This window comes from Amblyomma americanum, chromosome 4 (assembly GCF_052857255.1).
Source record: "Amblyomma americanum isolate KBUSLIRL-KWMA chromosome 4, ASM5285725v1, whole genome shotgun sequence".
Taxonomy (NCBI): domain Eukaryota; kingdom Metazoa; phylum Arthropoda; class Arachnida; order Ixodida; family Ixodidae; genus Amblyomma; species Amblyomma americanum.
In genome coordinates this window covers 185306464-185329997 of record NC_135500.1, presented here as the reverse complement: position 1 = coordinate 185329997, position 23534 = coordinate 185306464, and positions in this window count along the sequence as shown.

Genomic DNA, 23534 nt, shown 5'->3' with positions numbered 1-23534 from the left:
TCTCATCTCGAGAAACGAAATGTAAAAAGCAATGTCTTTCAGGAGATTCCCTCACTTGCAAGAACAGAGTAGTAGTAGTTAGGGTGCGTTAACGGGGCAGCGGCAGCTCAAGACCATGATACTTGGATTTAGTTTGATTTTATTGGTTTTAAACTCTAAAAGCGACTCAGGCTATGAGGGACGCCTTCTTTATAGCGCCTGTCTCGGAGTCAAGGATACCGAAGGGGCGATTCTCTGCACAACCAGTGGGTACGTTTTCCTTTATTACCTGATGGGCCGGTTTAAGTTCGTCGTTAAGCTTGACTCTGAGGGATTATTTATACAAGAACTTTGAATAAGTAATATTCACGCCACGTACGAGCCTTACGTGCTTAGCAAAGAAAAAAACACCTCCTTTGCAAGGACTTAAACGACAGCTTTATTAAAAACACAAATGCTCTTCAGTGCAAGAGATTACCGTATCAGCTTGTCATACGCTGCCACATACGTCACAAAAGTCCTTGCAAAGTTTATCGGGAAACATTTTTTGAAGTTTTTTCAAGGTTAAGTTCCCCGTCAGCACCCTCGCAGTTAGCAAGTTACGTAGAGACGGAGCTAATCTCTCATGAAAAGACAAAAGGCGCATTGCCATGCTGAGAGAGACGAGGCTCAGCGGAGCAAAATAGTGCAAAATTTAATCTCCCAGGGGCAAGAATTTGACTCCCTCGGCAGCTTCTATTCAATCTAGTACTGGCGGCATGAGCTTATGTTCATCACGTCGTCAATGTTAAAAATGAAAAAATAAGGTCGCTTGCAGACTATAGATGATCGAATATGGGAAAAGCGCTTAATCTTGCAGGGTGCTGAATATGCTCGTCTTCAAAAAGTTAATGATAATATTTCTTGCGTGGCGCCTACAAGGCTCTCGGTTTCATCACGTTACTTCTTGCGTATTCCCGACCGAGGCAGATTGCGACAGACGTGCGCGCTTCTGATTTTCTGCAGCTCTAGCGATCGGCGTCGGGGTGTGTTATCGGCTTCGGTCTTGCATTTCCAGATCTTCATAAGTGCCCACCAACGCACGTACAAGTGCACGTAGAGCTAAAGCGAATGACTTAGCGAATAGGAAATTACTGAAGAGCAGCGAATAAATATAGCAGTAAAACATATCCATTGCTTAAGAGATTTTTCTTCTCAGAAAATGTCGCCTATGAGGAAAAAGTAAATAACATTTATAATAACTGTACCTATAGAGGCAGCGTCGGAATGCGATTACCACGTTCGTCGTCATAATCATCACCCTGACTACGCCCAGTGCAGAACAAAGGCCTCTTCAGTGCACCCTTGTCAGGTGGGCCCACTTTACTGCCGCAAGCTTAATCTCACCCGCCCACCTAACTTTGCACCACCTCCCGTTATCTTTGGTTTACTTGGATTCCAGTCTGTTAACCTTGACGACCATCGGTTACCTTTCCTTCCCATCATGTGCCCTGGCCACCTCATTTCTTCTTGATCCCAAATAGGGTATCATTAAATCGCGTTTGTTCTCTGACTCACTTTGCTGTCTTCCTGTCGCTTAATGTTACACCACTTTTCTTTCCATAGCTCGCTGCGTTGTTCGCACTATAAGTTGGACCCTTTTGGTTAGTCTCCACGTTTCTGCCTCTTAGGTGAGAACAGCTGTTATATACTTTTCTCTTGAAGGATAAACCACCGTTCATGATCTGAGAGAAGCTGTGAGAGTTGTACAGCGGTAGGATACATACAAATTGCCACATTCCAGTCTAAAAACCGGTATGGCCTCTTTGCTTGCTTGGTACGCACTATGAATTCTGAATATAATTTCAACTTTGTGAAGATAAGCTATTTTCCGCTTTAAGGATCTTCTCCGCGACTAACTTCTGGATAAAAATCTGTTTTCTTTTACGCAATTCTAAGTGATGTCGTGCATTACCCTTGGCAGTCACCAGCCTCAACGTTGAGTCGAAATCGAATTTTTTCCTTGTCGAAGGGGCGGCAGTAACGCCATCATAAGAAAGTAAATCTGGATGCATTCGTCCTGGCTGAATTTAACTATAATAGCAATGGAACAATTACCTGTAAAAAACTTGTTGCAATGAGCCTGCGTTTTCAGGTCTAGCACGCCAAGCGCTCTAAAGATATCGTAGAGTTCTCGTAGAACACGCAACAACTTTGTGAGAGGGCAATCCGTCACTCAGTCTGAATAAGAGATGTGCGTCTTTGGATGGCAAAATTGACAGTGATCGACCTTGGTCCACTTTTCGACAGAAGCAGCGTTATCCATCATCATCGTTGTTTTTTTTTTACATTTCCCGATGGCACCATGCTACCCGCAGATGCCTTACTAAAGCTTTAGGTATTTCCCTCAACTTCCGCCAAACGTAAGAAGAAAAATGAACAACGCTGAACATAGTTCGCTGCAACATCAAGGCTTACTGAAAGAAAGAAAACTGCAGCGATTAAAAAGCAGATCGCATGGATGATTCGTTATTTTCTTATCCTGATGTCGCTGACATCATCTATTTTCCTTACAATCGCTGATAAAACACTAAAAGATATCTGAGAGTGCGACAAGCGATGTCGACTGAGTGTATATAAACACTACTGAATTTTTCTCATGCAGGTAGTTGCAGCTGCATTCCTTTTGTGGTATACCGATGCCCGGTCTATAATTTGAACGAACCCAGCAATTTCTTCGCCTGTAATTAGCACCCGGAATCAATGATAGAGAGACGAAAAATTAAGTTTTCTAAAACTGTATGGATGTAGGTCGTGTCATGGAAATGGTTGCACACGAATTCTGCATTGATAACGCGCACGGCGTTCAAAAAATTTAAAGACATACAATAAACCTCAGCCCCTTAATTGAACAAAGGCAGTTATGGCGAGCCAAAGTGGTGCTTAGAATTCGAGCTATTATTATTTGATGCAATTAAATATCGTGCTTGATCCTACATGAAACGGACTTAATTTTGCAGTTACTTCTAGATTTACTATCTAGCCATTCTGCCGAACTGTTTGATTCATGTTTCAAATCATTATTTTACACCGGTCTAAAAGTTTAATTTCTAAGCAAGGAGTAGACTGCAAGCCGCGCCATACAAAGTTCTTATCCAGTGTCAATTATCATCAGTGTGCTCCTGTGTCATATACTTGGATGAACACTCCTCTTCGCTGCTAAACATGTTTCTATCGCTGAGCGGATCGCTTTGTCCTTGATATGCTGTAGTATTCTGCTTTTGAAGACAAATCGGGTAATAAAATTTAAATTATCAAGCCTCCCCCAGTTTGAAGTTTCACATAAGACCCCGACGACCAAAATTTAAATACACAATAGCACCCATGTGCTCAGATTCTAGAGCCTAGTAAACAATATCGACTGGTTTGCATCAGCCACAAATCTTTCATAACGGCGTCTCCTGTATTGTACCAACCAAATTCAATAAATACATTAATGTTTGATATGATTACTCGCAATTTCACTACTCATTGAACAAAATACTCAAAAAGCGCGTACGAGTGAGAGGAATGGTGAAATGGTTCTAGAAGATTACTCTGCTAAAAAACCATCCTCACACCGAAGAATAGGTCTCAATCGGAGAATTGGATGTTTGGCGTGTGCATAAGGAAATAACTGATCGGCTGAGAGAGGAATCTCTGCTCATGTGCGCTGTAACACCTTGTTTGTACAATGTCATTGCAATGGTCAGTGGCAGTGAAAAATATGTAGCTTTCTCACGAGTTCCACGGTTGCAAGTACGACGCCCTGTAATGTAGAGCGCCTGCGCGCTTTTCGCTGAGGTACTTTGATGCACAAGCAGTTAGGAAGAGTCAGCTCTCTCTCCACACCGTCACCTAGTCATGGGTTGCTATCATCCTGATTTCATGCACTCTTATGAGATAGGCACCTCGCAGTGGCGTGAATGCTGTTAAGTTCCCTCTAGCAAGCGCAGCATCGCTGGCTTGAAATTTGTTGTTTTCTCGTGTACTACTGCGTGTCAGGGCAAGCCGATTGCACTGCACGCATTTTATGCCACTCCTACATCCCCGCCTTTACTTCTCACCCCCCTCCCTTTTCTCTCTCTTCATGCCCCTCAATTTTTAAAATGTATTCTATGTATACTGACATTCGTTTCTATTTTAAAATGCATGATTTTTCTAATGTCAACACTGTTAACAATGAGTGAGCAAGGCTTAGTACACGTGCAGTGCGGGTAGGGTTTCGAATCTTTAATTTAAATTATTATGTCCTTGCCCTTTTTGCTGCCTGTAAGCTTTCTTGCGATGGTTCGTCGCTTTCGCATCATATGCGTGGACGCCACCACGAATGCCCCCGACGTAATAGACATCCTAAGGAGGCATCGTAATATCATCGTCAAAGTTACCGTTTGAAGAACATCCTTAAGGAACCACGGCGAGCTGCATTCCAACGGGCTAAAAACTTGCGAGATCTTTTAACTTCTTCCAAAGTCACCCGTCCAGTGTTTTCCGGCTACGCACCATGCACTAAGTATCGCTGTGAAGTTTGTCTACAGATGACGATGTCACCGATAGGTGTTAGCACTGCTTTTAGCTATACTGTAAGAGTTAGAGGTAACTTCACCTGGGACACGAAAACGTAATTTATCTGCTAGAATGTTGTGTCTGCCAGCTGCAATATATAGGTCAAACTCCGACGTCTCTCAGATTGCGCTTTAACAAACATAAGGCTCACAGTGAAAGTCTACGTAACCTGCCATTATGTAGGCATTTAGATGTTTCGGGTCACCCATTTGATAAGTTCAAAGCCACCAACTTCGAATTTGGGTTTCTATTACACTACGGCAGAGAAATAAGAGAATCATTTTGAATTCACAGGTTTAAAGCTGTCTCGTGTCAAGTATAAACCAAAGCGTAGGTAAGGTAACTTGTTTATCTTAATAGCCCATTTTTTGTCACCAACTCCTCGGAAACAATGAGGACTTGACTGGTGTCTTGGATTCTGTTTATGAAACGCTTTATACGTAACCAGACGAGCCGTCTCTATTGTGTTTGCATGCCACTGTTAGTCATTGCCCTTGAGCGCGATTTTATTCATTTCATTGGATATCGCAGGCTACACATCGTCATCCAGAATGTAGCTTTGCCTTGTGTTCTTTCTCTTTTTTTTTCGCATCCTTTTGCGCAGGTCTCTGCTCCGCATTATTCTGCACCTAGTTAGTTCGCCGTGTGTCTAGGTTCTCTTGGCTTCTTAGGTGCCCATTAATGCGCAAATTTAGCACCTATGCGATTGCACAATTTCGAAAGGATTTTGGCTTTTTCTTTTTGCATATTCACCGTCATATATATGTGTTTATATAGACACACTTAAGAACACGTAATGACACAAGAACAATGCGATACGAATTATAAAAGAGAACAATTCAAAGAAAAGCCACAGTAAAAGTGTAAGAATGTTTTACGCAGGAAGCATACTATCTTTAAAGGGCCCCAGTTTTTTAAAACTAAGCCTTCGCTAGAGTTACTTACGCCTCAACGGCTTTCACTAATTAACAAATCTCCGTGACCTGTCGTGCATACAGGCCGCGCATGAAATGTGACCATATCGTTTTCACCATACAAAAAACAAACAAGAAAGCAGGTAGCATAGTGAAGCTTGCTCGCCCAATCTTTTGTGACGTGTCAAAATGCTGGCGACACGGACTGAACGTTATTTTCCTTTTTCTTGAATAATTAACCTCTCATTTTTTCGCGACGTGCTTACGAACTGAAAGTCCGCCATAACTACTCTCGTTCGTCACTGCTTGAGTTTTGTAACCCTCTTGTTTGTAGCCTTGTGTCTTATGCTCCTGCCGGCACGCACTACGGCCAACACGCTGGCCAGCGCGATTTGCAGCGATTCTGCAGCAAGTTCGCCTAGATTCCACGCTCCCCGGTCTCGGTTCAGAGACCATGTCGCGAGACGCATTACACGCTGGGCCCTATTCCTCGTATCGTAGGCGGCCGCCCACTCTTCCATAACGACCCAATTTGCGCCGCCGTTTCTGCGAATAAGGAGCGTTCGCCCAAATGAAAGAGACATCATGTGCCAGTCACATTTGGCCCCGATCCGCAAGATCGTTTCGTTCGCACGCGGGGGACATGAAGCACGCACGCGCGGCTCCGATTTCTTTCTGGCGTCCACGGAAGTGAAGGCGACCTATTCCCAGTTCGTCGACAGATAATCCGGTCCTCGATGACGCCGGGCACCGGGTGGGAAGAGGAGCAGGAGACGCGCCACCCTTCTTTTTCTCCTTATGACACTGGAACTTAGTTTGCCCTGACAGCGTTGTGCTGCTTCCACACATGCATTACGCTGGCACCGCGTTGCTTAGGGTCCAGACAGCAACAGGGGACAGAGCAGATTGTCGCTGCAACAATGGGGTTGGTTGCCCTTCAAACGAGGTCCAAGAGTAACAAAAAAGAAAATCGAACACCTTTAAAGATGCCAGGCAGGAGCGGAGTCAGAAAGCGTGACAGCGTCCGCCGGGTTGACGTCGTGTGGGTGCGTAGATCCTTATTTTTGCTACGTGGCGGGGGACATGGGAAACCCCGAGTGGGCTGGGACTTAACAACGTATTGTGGCGAGCGCAAACGGTTCCCACGTACCCGATCTGTAACACCAAGTAGCCTGTCTCCAATCCCTTCCTTGCATCGGTCACCACCGTGGCTCAGGGGTTACCGCGCTCGGCTGTTGACCCGAAAGACGCGGGTTCAAACCCGGCTGTGGGGGTCGGATTTCGAAAGTGGCGAAATGCTAGAGGCCCGTCTACTGTGCGACGGCAGTGCACGTTAAAGAACCCCAGGTGGTTGAAATTTTCGGAGCCCTTCACAACGGTGTCCCTCATAGCATGAGTCGCTTTGGGACGTCAAACCCGCATAAACCTAAACCAGACCTTCCTTGTATCTCTCGTTGTCTGCCACCATAGGGGGTGGCAGCTGCGGTTAGCAAACTCTGCCGCCCCTTCATCCTTGTTTTTCGGTTTTCCATTCAATGCTTCCCCGTACGCCTTCCGTCTGCCCCTTTTCCCAATTATTTTAGCGTTGGCAACAACGAAAAAGTGGAAAGCGCGTATACACCTTGTCGCCGGCTAGAGGTGAAGACGTCGTGCAAACGCGGGTTTGCGATCCCCTCGGGGCGCGGCGCGTCTTAAATGCGCTTGCCTACACGGCAGGTCCGATCGTCTCGTATTTGCCGTCATAATATTTGAGTTCCTGTTCACAAGGGTCGTAATTTCCCGGCCCCCGCTGACGTTATGCCCAATTGCTCTGCATGACCGCAAGAGTCACCGTTTCACGCACAGATTTTATCAGCTTTTTGACATCACGAGGTGAAGATAGAGCGAGAAAATTAATGTGGAATTGGCTGGGTTTCGCGCCGAACCCTTAGACTTAACCCAGCGGGAAAAGGCGGTAAAGGTCCGATTGCTTTCTTTGTTTACCTATAACTTTGCTGGTCTTTCAAACCTAATGCACCAGCGGTCTAAAATCAATACAAGAATATTTTCGAAAACTTCTTAAATGGGAAAAATCAGAGGAGATAACATTTACCATGTGGAGATTTCTCAAGATAGCAAAATAATAGCAAAAAAATTGAAATGCGAATATAGCCTTGGCGTCAGTAGCGCACAATATGAAAACCGCAGTTTCTTTACTCTGTAAATGAAAACAGTATACGCTGACTTTATTAAACAAATTTTGAAATCTTAATTGAATGAGTATTGTTAAAAAAATGTCCGAATTACAATTAAAGATACACGAAAAGTTAACGACAATGATAGCAATGATTCTGCATTCAGCAACCATTGGCGACAGTAAGATAAGTTGCCATATGTCTCAAGGAGCATTATTTATGTTGTTTTTATGTAACAAAGAACTATGCCATTGTGCATATAGAGCTGCAATTCTCTTTCCTTCTGTAATCTTTCGTATGCAATTTGAGAAGCAGAAATATAAAAGAAGTGCCAACAAATTATAGAGGCGCGGTACCACTGTGCAGGTGGCAGTTATAAATTTGTGGGAAAGCTGCCATGTATTAATTCATGTTAATACATGACACGTGGCGCGGGGTCCGCCGATGCTGTTCATTGGTCATTCCATCCTTTGTGAAAACATCGACACGGGCCTTAGTGTCGGCTAGATGTGATAAAAGTAGAAAGAAATTCTTCTGTGTTATGTAAACCTTTGTGCAGTCCTTGGCCTGGGCTGCATAAAGAATCATTAATTTAGCTCCGGCGGTGCCATAGAATTTGCATTCCGGACTTATCAAAAGGAAAAAATAGACGTCGTCAGGCCATGCGAGGTTCTCACGGAACATTTTACAACTCACCGCGGGAATAGCAGGAAGTTGTGGTTTCAAAATTGGCTCGGCTAGTTTTGGGGCGAAAACGTATAATCGGCCTTAGATTTCGTGGCAGCGCTCGATACTCTCCTATATGCGTAGATTAAGCTAATTTAATAGCACGTTTTTCGATTCATCAATAAGTTTAACTGAAGTGAAAGTTTGACGCTAGGTTGGTATAGAAATGCTTCCAGCATTTCTTCGAGGTCTGCATCGAGAAGAGGTGTGTTGTTACGACTGAATTCACGTTTTCTGTGCAACAATAACGGCGCCAAATAAACAATCACATCTGCTCAGAATTCCTGCTCTCCTTCATTGTAGATAAACCATCGTAACGCCACTTTTTCTTCTAGGTAGTTTTGATCAAATCTGTAGACAGGCCGACTTCCGGCATTAAGAAAGGTTTGAATTCTGTAGGCCACGCATCTTCGATCATATCGCCTCAGGATTCCTTAAACGTGGGCTTGTTGGACTCAATGGTGGTTCTAACCCAGGAGAGGGTAAAATGAGGATGAAGAGATAGCTGGAACATTTCATTCATGAGATTGCGCACAGGAACCATGAGAGTGGAGAAACTAGCGAGCAGAAGGAGCCCCCCTACACCTGGAAAAGAAAAAAAAGGAAACAAACGGACCACGACGTAGGAAGCGCACGAATGATACCACTAACACAACAACCTAACAACGCAAGCAAAAAAGGAAAAGACAAGCAGCGCCCTCAAGATACCCGCACGCGCCTTTACTCATTCGCTGTCGTGAAAGCAGAGGAAATGTTTGCGCACACTTTGTCCCGGGCTCACCCAGGAAGGAAAAAGAAAGCTCTGAGCTCGTTCGCAGTTTATCGCAACGTCATCACTTTTCCACATTTTCACATTTTGTTTCCGTTTCTTTCTTGTTTCGCAAGAGGACGTAAAATAAAAGACGAATCTTGCTGGTGAGGGACCGTTATTTGCCTTTATCTCAACCAGAACACACTCATGCAAGTGGTGGGCGCTACAAAGGTCCTATTGGTCCTTCTTCTCTACTTTAGAGTTTTTTGTTTCTTTTCGCATCATCCTTTTCCATCACAGTGGGACCAGTCGAAGCGGGCTTAGTGTTTGTCCGTGAGGGCAAGATAATCCGTGTCCAGCAGGTCCCCGCCACCTGCGAAGCACGTGAACACTCCGACAATCCGGGCGGCTTTTTTTTTCTCAGGCGGATTGCTGTAAGCACAGAGAGCCCGCCACCCTTATCCTCTTTTGGGAGGCACACAGAGTTGGCCTACAGCCGCGATGCGCGGATAATCCCATACGCACGCAGGAGATCCTCGAGCCCTCCACTATCCCCATAGACCCTCTCCTCTCGTCTCTGCTCTAAGCGTGCTTCGATGCAGGACCCGCGTGTTTTTACCATCTGCAGGGTTATTTTCCGCCCGTCACTCTTTACATGGGTTTCCAGTAAACAATTTTAGATCGAAGCATAATTCTCCACGCGCTTGCAACTTTTTTTTTCCTTTCTTAAACGTCTTTGCCTCTCTCTTTCTTGCTAGGAGGCCCTCGTGCAAACGTCACCACTCGTCCTTCAGTCCAGCGGGCCCAATTGTCCGGCGCTTCGCAGCACCAGCCCCCGCTATCCTCCCACGTTTCTAGCCGCTTTCCCAGAAGCAGCAAGAAGCGTGGCATTGATTTGATTTCAGCGGGGGACAACTCGATGTTCCAGAATGGGATGTGGAAGGCGTCATGTAGCGCACGGCACCGGCGAATGAGATAAAATTCGGCTTCACGCCGGCGTGCAGCCACTTGCAATCATTGCGCAATGCGTGGAAATATATTGCTGTTTGTGTTTTTACTAACCCGAAGTATAAGATTATTCATTTTGGGGTGTATTTGACCATGGTGAAAGCCGCGATCTATAATACACCTGATAATGAAAGCGGTTAGATTCTTCATGTTAGAGAATTCATTAGCACAGGTCCCGCTTTTCAAGCCGATTGCTCCTACTGAATTAAGCCTGTTATACTTAGTGGTATGGGCAGGGACACTTTAATTTTCGTTGTTTCTATCGTCTCACAATAATTTTTCTGTCTACTGAGTTAGTAGCTTGCAGGTTGGAAACAATCCCTGTAAGTCGTGGAGGGGCTCGAGGTAGCTAGCTGGCCCCGGGTTAGGCTCTCCTCTCTTCAGCGGTCGGAGCCCGTTGCGTTTTGTGGGTGGTTGGGCATCCCGTGAGCGCGGCCGCACCATTGGGCTGTCTTGACGCCCTCCCTGTTATGGCCAAGCAGGCCAGCAATGGAGTCGAGAGATTCGAAGGATCAGAGCAGAAAACTCGCGGTTCCCATTCCCATTCCTATGCCCATAACCCCTTTCCCGACAGCCTTACAACCTATCAATTTCAACCATCCTATCCGCTACGTACCAGGGGAAATCACGGAAGTCTCTCCGGGCCCGCTTCCCCACAGTCGGTGGAACGGGCCCCCTCATTTTTTTCTATTTTCTCCACCTACGGTTGGTAAAATTAACATTTCACATTTCACTCGGGCCTTTTCTTTTATCTTCAAATTGGATTAAGCCTGTTATACGTCAGTTGTGCAGGCAGAGACTTGTTATTTTTCAATCTTTTATGCTGCCCCAACCTAATATATGTCCCTACCGATTCTGGGACACAATTTTCATGATTATTATTATAGTCTGAATATAATCTATTGAGACTGGTATAATGTAGTAAATACTGCACGACAGCAATAGCATTACATAACCTGGCTTCCAACGCAAACTCCCCTACTACGAGCTGAAAACTGCAACATTATTGTTTCACATGGGGTTGGATGTTGCTTTCCCGACAACTCATGCTTATAACAGATAGTAATTACTCATTGGCGATCATTGAAGTGGAGCGATAAGGCTACTGCAGAATGCTATACGTATTTCTCAGAAACTTCGAAGATGAAGAAAGGCGTATGGTTGTACTTGAATTAATGCTAATGACAAATTCCTCCCTTGTTAAAAAATTTGCTCTACCTTGACGAATTCCCTCGAACTTACTGAGCCCATTCTTATCTGGCTGCGGTGACCGAATCTGTAGCGTATGACCACTGAAGGCGTGAGAAAACAGTTAAGCCTCTTACTATGCCTTTCTGCCGACTTCAGCACCAAGTGAGTGTCTCTTGAGAGAGCAGTAGGCTGATTCGGCTCAGGATTCATCACGAGGCTAGAATTTTCACACCGTGGCCTCAGTGCACAGCCACAGAAGCTAACGAAAGGGCTTCTTAACTATTTAAAAGTAACAGACTTTAGAGGCCACCTGCGGCGGAATTGGGGAAGTGTTTTGTTGTTTCTAGCCACGACAGAGCCATGACCATGATCGCGTTCCATGAAAACGATGTATCCAACTTCTCTGTTCTCGGTATGCTCTGGAATTCCTTTTATTCCCTGTATAAAGTAACAAGCATGATTTGTGCGAGGGTAACGTGCCTGTCTGCATTTCCTTTATTATTTGCATTTCTCTCCAGAATTTGGCTCTGGATCATGTAGTGGTTCTCTTTTAGGCAATGTCAGCGCTGCTGGACATGCAGCACTTTAGGGGCTCACTGTTTTGTGCACTCATCAAACGCCTGGAATGCTTGAAGAGCCAGTGAAAGCTCACAGCACGGACAGCAAGAAAAACGCTCTGGTTGGTTGGTTACAACTTTATTAAAAAGTCCTGCAGAGCTTTCGCCGACGGGGCCTTAGGTCTCCCGCGTGGGGACGTCGAGGTGTTGCCTCGCCGTCGCCTCGCGGGCCTGCTGGACGGCCCAGAGTTGGTCACCGAGGCTGGGGCTGCGCAAGGCAGCGGCCCACCGCGGCGGGACGGTTCCGGAGTTAGCACCGTCAGGGTTTTTGCTACAGTCCCAGAGCATGTGGGGTAAAGTTGCTATAGCAGTGTGGCAGACCTTGCATATATTCGTCGGGTATGTTCCGGGGTAGAGTCAGTGGTATTGTGCCGGGTTGGGGTACGTGAGCGTCTGCAGTTGTCTGAGGGCCATCGCGTGCGCCCTGTCCAGCTTGTCGTTGGGCGGAGGGAAGGTTCGGTGGGCCAGGCAGAGGGCCTTGGTAATTTCGTTGTATGTAGTCAAACAGTCTTTGGTGCTGTCCCATGGACGACGGTCACCGGCGCGGTTCGCGAGCTCGTGCGCCTTGGCGTGTGCCGTCTCGTTTCGGCTGCGATATGTGTTCGATACTGCTCCCATGTGCGCCGGGAACCACTGGATTGTGGTTTGAAAAGGTTGCTCCCACTGTAATTTTGTATATTTTGATTTTTACTTTCTTTGCCAAAGCACCACCTTAAATGGATAGGTTGTACAATTTTCGGAGAAGCAAAAAGACGCGAAAAATTTTTCGCCTAGAAATATATTTGCATTCAATATCTACGCGGGTCTAAATCCACAAAACTGTGGTGGTAATTGTGTCATACTAATCACTGATCGGTAGATATAGGAGAGGAGTGGCTGGAATGCGGGTACTGTTGCAACTTCCTCGCCTTGGACATGAACGTAAATGCAAAAAATGCTTCCTTCCATCACGCAGCTCTCATTTTCTCGTACTCACATGCGTATCCATGAAACACTGTCGTATAAGGGCCTGAATTGTTTAATGAGAAACTTATTATCAGCGCCATCACCTGCATGATCACTATCACCATCATAATCATCGTCACCATCACCTCCTACAAAGAAACATTCAAAGAGAAAAGCGCAACAAGAGAGCCAATAATATCATAGAAAAACACGCCGTAGTTCTCACTGTCTGACACCAAGATTCTAGCCTGGAATCGCTTCGAATATCTCGCTAAGCCCTAGGGCGATCCCTCGATCCGAACGTGGTGTCAGAGATAATGTAGCGCCAACGTCTTAGTCGGCATTTCTCTTGACGAAAAAAAAACATTTAGAGATTGAACATGGTGAATTGTGGCATACGGTCCTCTTGGAGCACTCTGTGCCGAAGTCCAGGAGATTACACAGAGGGAGATGAACCGCACAGGGAACGAAACACGACAGGGTTAGAAGCCTCCCAACTGTACCCTTTTGTGATCTTTGTGCGCTAAGCAGCATAATCGAGGAAAGGCTCTTTCGGCAGTCGCAATCACACGCAGCTCGGTGGCTCAAGAAACAGCGTCAGACTCGTCGCCTGGGGGCATGCCGTGCGAAGTGATCGATTACGCGTCAAGGCAGCTTCCTCAGCGCTACGGTGTGCATCCCGTGGGACCAGGCAGCAGATCCGGAAACGCGCTTTCATAACTCGTGGCAATTTTCGTCGGCTTGCCGGATTTTTGAGTAGCCTCTGATCCCCGATGCTAAGACCCGGAAGACTCAAGGCATGCGGCTGATGAAAGCCAACTAGCTGCGAATTGCAATCTTGTAGTGCGATGCACTAAAGAAGGCGGCCTCCAGGCGAACGCAGAGCTGGTAATGAGCCCCGTGAACAGCTTGTATGACAACGAGCAAATCGGTCCTCTAAGTGGAATGCCTATATGCGGAGGGCGACGACCTAGCGCGCCTCTGCTTGTGCATAAAGTGAGTGTAAAACCCAAGAACACCTTTAACTACTATATTTTAAGCCATAAGAACATTTTCCTCGTTAAGTGAATTAAGTATAGCACCGTGAAGCCGAGTTCAGATCACCTGTGCCGAAGTTCAGTACTGGCTGGCCTGCAGCTTTCCCTAGGCACATTAGTCGCTTCAGTAATCCCAGAATTCTGGTGACCTTGAACGAATAAAATCTGTTCGCGCACCCACGGGTTCAAATAAGGCTCACTCTGTTTCTGTTTCTTTTCTATCACACACCGACCGAATGAGACATTGCGTGCCAGTTTCATAGCCGACGAGTTGCTCATGCTTTCGCGTCATATATGTTCTAAAACTTATTTTTCATGTGCAAGTTAGAACAAGACGTGTAAAATAGCGTTTCGCCGAAAGTTGCATCATTGCGGACATCCTCTGGGGTTAACAGGGTCGTTTCGCTGCCGTCGTGTGTCGCATTAAAAAAAACGTGTGCGCTTCCCTGCAGGTGGATAAGCGTATCGTTCGGGTAGGCCAGTTCCACAAGAACAATGTGGGACGGGAAGCGGATAGCTCACAGAACATGACATTTTTAGTTAAGTCATTAATATAGGTTTCATTATGGCCTCTAGGGTCCCAGAGGGTGGAGGGTTGGATACAGCTGTCAGTCTTCTTCATTTCAGAGGATAATGAGAAGGCCGAGAACTCTATTTTTAGGTTTGACTCTAGATCAAGTGTGGCTAGAGTCAAACCCACCACGAGAATAACATTCACGTCAGCTGTAATGCAGTGAACACGACTGAATATTTGAAAACGGTGATGTGGGTGCGATTTGAAAATGCATAGTTGCTGTCTGCTCCTGAAAACTGAAGCCATTTTCGACGACTGTGAATGCTCTTGAAATATGCTGACATTACTCTAAATGCACTCGTGTCACTACTGTCCTTTATTTATTAAATGAAGCGCTTTGATGTGCATTTGAATTTAGAAGCATTCTGTAACCGTCCTCTTTGACTGCACTGTTGTATTCAGCATTCTTGCGTGCGCGCGACTTACATGCTGTATCTGGGGTGGTATTCGTGAATGTTGGTCTGACCGCGTGAACAGCCATAAAGGACTGCGGGCTTGTATCTTGAAAGTGTCCGCTGTGTTACGTGTCTAAAAGGGCGTAGTTTAAACACGGCGGGTGCTCATCCTCTAAAAACCGCGAACAGTGCCGCTGGCGTCTGGTATGGGATCATGGTAAATTCCTTGAAGCTCCCACCGCCTTTAAATAAAACACAGCAAAAGCTTTATGCTTTCAGACGCTTTAATATAAGTGGAGAAGAATCAAAGGCCCAAGTTTTGTAAGGCTCAGTTCTGCCTTTTAAAAATTTAAAATTGTTTAATGAGGAAAAGAAATGGCGCAGTATCTGTCTCACATGCATATCGTTGGACACCTGAACCACGCCGTAAGAGAAGAGATAAAGGAGGAACTGAGAGAAGAAAGGAAAAAAGAGGTGCCGTAGTGGAGGGCTCCGGAATAATTTCGACCACCTGAGGATCTTTAACATGCACTGGCATCGCACAGCACACGGGCGCCTTTGCGTTTCGCCTCCATCAAAACGCTGTCTTTTGCACTGCTATTTTTGATACAATGGTAAGGTATCCTCAGCGGAAATGATGTCGTGGATATAAGAGGCCAGTAGTCACCTCAGAGTTATCTGCCCCAGCCAATTGGCGGGGACACGAGTGTAGATGTGCACTTTCTGGCTACTTGCAGAATAAGGCCGTGGCATTGAAATGGATACCAACTATGAGAGCTTCGTTTAAAGCAGAAAAATAGTCAGGCATTAATGGCAAACATGATATCGCCAGAAACTTCAGCGCGTTTGCATTTTCATGCAACGTGTATCCATCCTTTCTCCTTGATCTCTTGTAGTACCAAAGTAAACGAGACAAAGGGGGTGCTAAACTCATTTTTCCTGCGAAACGGGAACCATGCGACTTGAGGAGTTTTAGCAGCGGTCTAATACTTCTGATCGTGTCACCAGCCTACTTTAGGTAGCGTTAGTTTTGCTGTTCTTTCACGCCGCAGCGAATAGCTGGTGCTACCTCAGCGTGTGCGTTGCCTCCTTTAACAAAAATAAATGCCAAACACGTTTCCGAAGGAAGTGTGTCAGATTAAAAGGCACTTACTAACAAGACATGAGATCCATATTTCCCCGTTTTAAATGCGCCATTTCATCCCAGCTTTCATATTCAAGCGCAAAACCCGTCTTCGAAGCTCTCACGTTGCAGTCCCCCTCATCTGCAACTCCTTCGAATCTTGGGCACGTATGCATTTAATAAATGCACCGATGAGAAGGTCACTGACATCATGAAGACTGAAGTATGAAGTTCAGAAGTATTCACGCTTATAATTTGCTCATCCTTTCTCAGCGGCTGGCGTATTTCACTTATAAATAAAATAATGGTATCTAGTTATGTAGCATTTATTGCGCCATATACTCGCTGCTCAGTGATACAGAAAAAAGGTATGTCCTTCAGCGCAAGAAATGCTTGCAGGTGTCGCAGCAAATAAACAAAAATACTGAAGAGACTGAGACTGTAGACTATGTAAAGGTGGTTTTGTGCCAAACGAGTTTTCAGCTATTTTCTTAGCGTCGTGCTGTCGTTTGCATTTGTTAAGCAGACAAAAATAATAAGCAGCGCATTATGCACACTCTTTTGGGCGGTGTAAAAGATAACGGCTCATACAGAATAACTAGGCAGCACCAAAAGCATAAAGAGAACGGTGTTTCTCACCTTGAAAACTGCGGTGATATTTTTTCAACGTCATTATACCCTGAGAACAAAAACAAAAGGCCTATGTGCAGACTCAGAATCACACACGCCCAATAAATTGACGCACATACCACGAAGACACTCCCGGTATAGGCAAAAAAATCTTGGGGTGCAGCTTTCTTAGTTTGCCTCGGTTTCGGGTCTGCAAAGTGAATTTCCGAGGTGAAGGTTCAAAGTTTAAACGTGATTAGCGCGAGCATCGCATTATATTTTTCTTTGGAGCCAATTTTTTTACCTCCTTGACGTCTCTTCGCATCCAACCTAATTTAAGGCACAATCCCCCGCGACTCTCCGCGCTAAACAACGTTGCCAACTTGACGACTTGCCCGCCATTTCCGTCTTGCCGCCATTTCCACTTTTGGCGTTGTACTAGCATTACGTGTGTGGATATATGCAGTGAAAGGGGGAAAATCATAAAAGCCCTCCACTCGGATTTTCAGGCACGCATGTGACAAGGAACGTCGTGCAATACACCATTCTATTAAAAGACTGGCATTTAACTCCTTCACTCACACAATGAGTTCACTTTTTCCCCAAAACATTTTTTTTTAATTCGGGAGGCCTGCTTATTACGCGGGTACAAACATTCAGAAAAACTTTTAGTATTAAAAATTCAACAAAATTATGCTCTTGGAAGAAATGCTTCATCTCGCTCAACTCACTTTCATAATAAGCTTTGAGGTTAATGTTACCTATTTTATGAGGTAAGTTAATGAAAACCCTTATCAAAATTTATCAAGAGCTTTCACGAATTCTGAGAAATAAGCTCTGTCCAAGATATGACTTGTGAAGTATTTGTTGCAACTTATCAGACTATGAAAGGAACTGAGTCACAAGAGAATGTTTCTCGAAAACCATTCTTCGGGACGCGAAAAATTAATTTTCATCAAGAAATGAAAGCATTTTCTTAAATTCTCACCGCACCTCAAACGCTGAAAGTTTTTCGCTCCTAAGAATGTCCATCATTGATAAGGCCTTCTGCGCTTATGATATTCATTCCAGAACAATATGATAATCAAGAAATTAGGGAATTATTATCCGCAATTACATTTAGACACATTTGTTTTATTTCGCTGCCGCCATCTCTAAGCTCCGCCAGACTGCGCAGTTTTTTCTAGGCACCGCGAGGTGCGAGTTTAAGTCCTCAGGCCCAGCGCTTCTCACCGCGCCCGGCTTTATGCGCTCCTGAACTGGCGCAGTAACTGCGGGGCATTCCAGGCCCTCGGCTCGCTCACTCCGGCCACCTCAAGAAAGGACCAAGGATGGTGACATTTGGTCGTAACGGATGCACCATTAAGAGCCCGTTCTTCCTGATAGGCGTTTTGCTGGAGAACGCCCCTTTTAGAGGCGCGGCTTGTGCGCAGGGAAAAAAAGTACAAAAACAACACAAAGAGAAGAGATCCCAGTGTCCCCATAAAGTGAGACATCAGGATCCCTGTGCCAGCTTCTTAAGTACCAATTCTCTTCTCACTCTACGCTGTGGACTATGAGCGCTGAGACTCTTAACGAAAGCTGCGCTGATGACGGGCGCTTAGTGCTGCGTGACGCGAAATGGCTCACGCTGAAGGAACCAGAGGTCTTGCGGGTCTATTTGGGAATGCGTATGCTTGTTCCTGGAAAATACAGCAAAAAGGTGAGCGTTATTTGTATTCATGGCGCTCTTTGGAAGCCAGGTGTATGGAACGATCCTTGAACTCTTTCGCTGATCCTTGAAGGGTTTTCGCTTCCCCTCAGGCGCCGTAATACTCGCTTAAATGAATATTATTTAGGCTCGCGTAACGCTCAATTTTGGCACCTACAGAAAGGTTGATCGCATTCCTTATAGTTTCTTATGCATAAGGCTAATAGATTATAACCACTATTTTTTTACTGTTCTTGAATCCTTAACAACGGCGCTGATTGAAAGATAAAACTAATAATAGAGCCGTAGTTTGTGTTGATTGAATGACGACGGTGTAATATATAGCAAAACAGAAATTATACAACGTCGGGCGTTGGGCCAGTTGATTATAATTCATCGTGAAACAGCGCACACACAAAGGATGAAACACAAAGTTTAGGACTGGACGAGACATGAGCGCACTAGCAACGCTTCCGCTCAGTGTGCATGCGCACCTCCTCTTTTTAAGCGCCACCAACTATAATCCAAGCTCAAAAATGATGAGGCTGTGATCTTCATATAAACGAAGAAAAATTAAAAACTAAAGACGGCGAAAAGCCTCGATAAGGGATTCCAGCGTGTAGTTATGTGAAAATGTAGTGAAGGCGCGTATGATGAAACCTATACTTAATTCCCAGGAAATTCCGTTATTGGTCAAACGACCATACTAATGCGAAGCTAACGTATGAGTCATTACCTGCCGCGATTATGTTAGAGGCCTCCAAAATCTCCCTGTCCACTTTCCACTTCCCTCGGCCGATGATTCTTGTAGGACCCAGGTCCGGCATACAGCCTGACACGTCGTCTTTGCTTTTCTTTCCATCGCTGCATTCTTTGCAGTTAAAGGAAGCCAAATCGAAAAGCAAAGCGAAAACAAAGCCAAAGCGAAAAGCAAATCAAGGCGCCAAATTACGCTCCTAGGGACGTTGCATGCTCGCGCAACCTATATTTGCGCACCTCCTGGTCCGGCCCTTCTAGAACTGGCCGCAGCTACGGTGATGCTCTATTTCGCACGTCTTGCACGCTCAGCATACCCGGCCACCTCCTCCGAAAAACGATCTCGAATTCATATTCGTCAGTCGACGGGTTCACACGGCCAACCTAAGCTAGGCAAACAAACGGCTCGTGTTACACCATCCTCAACTGCGACTGCAGCCCACTCGCTCTCGATCAGTGAAATGGGGCGGGACGTTTTGATTGACTCCGGCTCTTGGCGCCGGTCAGAAAACTGCCCTTTCCGCCGATTACCAGCCGCGTTGTTAATGAAACGCATCTGAACTGGGGTCCGTTTGGTTGCACTCTCCCGCTTTGAGAATGCATTCAGGCTGCGACCAGGTCGTTCAGTTCTCATAATGAGCGATCGAGTGAAAGGTATAGGCCTTGACTACTGACTACTTGATTTTGACTACTGCTTTATTTTCTGAATGTAAACAGACTTCACTGCCTACCCGCAGTGTTACTCTAAGGCTTTAAGGCGGTAATCGTCCGAGAATGAGCTAGTGTTTTCGAAGCTTTTTTCTTCATGGTGGTACGCTAGGCTATTACTCGTTAACTGAGCCTAATAATCTACGAAAGGCGTAACTACACTGAAGTTGCAACTCAACAAAGTGTTTGCGCCACTGTCATGCATAATCAAGGATAATGCCTCTGAATTAGTGCAGAAAATATTAGATTTTTTACCTTTCAATCATTGTGTTCTGAAATATTACCAGATTTGTGTTAGCCCTTTGTGTAATCATTTCAAGCGGTAGGAAATGCCATGAGTGTACGTATTGCGGCTAGCTTCTGCTAATTTTCAGAAAGTGGACATGAGACAGGTTGCTTTAGAAGGATTTCGACAGGTCTTGCGGCTCTTAGCTGAAGGGAGGATTTTCCTAAGGAAAGGCAGTGTTTGACAATGCCCTTCTGACAAGTTTAGAGTGTGTTGAATTATACGGGAGCAGGGGCTTCTTGGCGGGAGGTTAATATTTTCAAGCGTCATGAAGTGTCATTCCTAAGAATAGTTGCAAACTTACTCTCGAAATCAATCTCGAAAAGTTCGTGCTCTTGCACCGGTGCATATATTCCCACTTCAAGCATATTTACTTCCTGACAGTTAATAATAAACTGCCGGAGGTTAGAGCTCTTGTGTGTCCTTTTCTTGTCCTTGTGTGCTGTTCCGCTTTTTCTATGACATGTGCTGCCAACACGCCCAAACTGCCACATCATGGGGAGGAGTCATGGGATCGACGTGTTTACAGTGTAAAGGAAGGCAGCTTATGGGGAAGCGCAAGTTGGGAAAGAAAAGAGGGGGAAAGTGGCAAAGGGTCCGAACACAGCAGCTACGGCTTAGTCTGGGTGTTTTCATATGTTCAGGGCAGTATAGAGGTGGCGGCGAACTCTGTCGACACTCTGCACTGAGTGGCAAAGGTTGAGACGTCGGCATCGAATAGAGCGCTCCTCTCGCAGCACCACCAGCAGCAGCTGCCATCGATCCGCCAAGCTCTCTCCTAGTTCGACGTGCGCTCATCGTCCCCACCCGGATGGCGGAGGCGGCGGGAAGCACTCGGCAGCCACTCATGAGTGCCCCGTGATCGAATGCCCGCTTGACCCGAGACGCATGCGGGTCACCATGCGGGACGAAGCCAGGCGGCACGCGTTAGTCACTCGATCCACGGCCGGGGTCACCGATTCGGGTTTCACTTTGCTAAGCGGCCTAGGGGGCCCAGCTCCGCTAGGCATTTCTCGGCATCGAATTTGGATATCAGCGCGGAAGCGAGTTGTGTAGCCTCAGGCGCCAGCTGCAATAGCGAGAGTGATTAACCTCGGTGGGGAAACTCGACAGATTGTAGCCGCAGACTTTGGATTCGGTGCTTGGGTTGAAAATCGGTCAACTCGCTAATTGGCTGATTCGACCGGGTGCAACCTATGGAAACGGGACCTGCGTCCATGAGCTAAGCATTACGTGTATGCTGGCGAATAACGCCTTTATATACGCAACTTCATTACTGTGTGCACCTTTTTCGATAATCAGTATTGATCTCGCATTCAGCCACGTATCGGGAAACGAGCAATGAAAGCGCTGAAATCTGTGGGATGTCGTGTACAGACGAAAATGCGCTAATCTTGAGAAAAAAAATTAAACTGCAATATAATATCCTCTTGATGAGTCCGATAGTTCACTGCACTCATATAAACGAAGGAAATAAACAGTTGAGTACGAGGGCTTCAAGTATCATCGAAAATTATCGCATTCATAACCAAAGAGTAACAAATCAAAAAGCCGTTGAAGACAGAATATAAAGTGCAAACACGGGAAGCTGCCCCCCAAAACATACTTGCTCACTTCGGTCGATCCAGAGCTCGCCTCAACGTTCCTGGAGACCCCCGAGAGAGCCTGGTCCATTTTCGGGTCGAACTGAAAAGCACGCCTCCTTAAAGGATCTTCCTTCCGCGAGTTCCAATATGTATGTAAAGCAAGAGTGTCGACTCTTTTCGTCCTCAATCGCAAGGCACCGGTCTCGCAAACCTCGTGTGGTTTGGGCGTCCGCTTCGGCTGCGGGAGGTGGTTGGTTCGAAACCCACCGCCAGACACCCACCGGTAAAAATAGGTACAAGCCACCCCCGGCCCGGCGCCCGGCTTCTTCAGGGATGTGTGCTTGGAGGAGGCTCCGCAAACCCCGCTGCGCCCCTTCGGGGGCAAACCCAGTTTCGAACAACTCAACCTGCAAAGGTGTGAGTGTTTGCATTGGGCCGCCCTTGTTCCGCGAATGCCGCGCGCCGTGTTTTTCTTTGGTTGACGGAATGGACCACGTGTTTGCATAGCATGGAGTGGGCATTGAGCGCCAGCAAGCAAAACTCTTGGTAACATGAAAATATTCCTTTTCGTCCGGTAGCCCTTGATTTTTTGCTGGCTGCTTTCTCTGTGTTTTCATTCTTTAGTTATTACTCGAGAAATAAAGTAAGAAAATATGGATGGGGAAATAGCTTCTGTGTGATAGTGGTAAATGTCTGGTCTAATTTTTGAGTACTGAGCCCATGTATCGAAGATTGATATTGGTTTTATGGGGCTCAGGCTCTGAGGGACACCGTAGTGGAGGACTCCGGATAATTTCGACCGCATCAAGTTTTATAACGTGCCCTGATACCGCACACTACACGGGCCTCTAGCATTTCGCCTACATCGAAAGGCAGCCTCTGCGCGGCCCGGACCAAACCCATGTCTTTCGGGTCAGCAGCCGAGTGCCATAACCACTCAATTAACATGATTCGCCTGTTTTTTGACGCCCGTCAACACTGGTATTACTATGCCACCCAAATATTTCCTTTGACTCAAAAGCCCTATTTTTTAAATTTATTGGCCAGTTTCCCTGAAATATTCGGTAGATCGCGGGGACTCCTCATGCTAATCCTGGCGCCGTTGGGCAGCGGTTAAGTGATGCACCAGTGCCCTGGCAAGTGGCCGTCGTCTTTTGCGCTGTAACGATAATGTCTTAGAGTGTCGATAGTTTTCGGGTTAAGCGCTTCAACAACGTATATTAGCAGCTGTGAGGTGTCGCTTTATTTTAAACCCGAAGTGCTCTTTGAACTCTTCACACAAGGGTGACGCATGATGTGCGCGCGCTCTTCGCGCACATGCGATGCGGCGGCTTCGTCACTGCATCCTTACAACTTTGACGAGGACCGAAGACGAGGGTGGCCACCTGCCATTATCTGGCGGTTAAGCCTCATTCGTCATCGGAATTATTGCATCCCTAAAGGGGCTCGTCCACATCCAGTGGTTATGTCCATGAGCACATGACTGCGCCAGATAGTGTAGAAAGTTGCTTGATTAATTGCGGTTTTAAGAAACCGACTTGCACAGCGGATATTTTAAAGATATAAACGCCGTGCTAGTCTGCCTATTTCTTTGTGTAAGAGTACAATTCGACTTACAAGGAAGTTCGGATGCAACGAACGCAACCTGCGCTAAGGCCAGGTTCGTTATAAATGGGCTCGACTGTTACATGTAGCCAAACATCAAAAAGATTTTTTTTCTTTGTTGTTATATATGGCCAACGGACAAATACAGTGGCCCGCAGTCCATAGCGTATAGCAACTAACTGCTGTTTTTTTTTCTTAAGTCCTGCCTTCTTTAGACCGGCACTGAAATGGTTTATGCCAACTCATGACAGAGTGAATCTGGAGATTGTCATACGA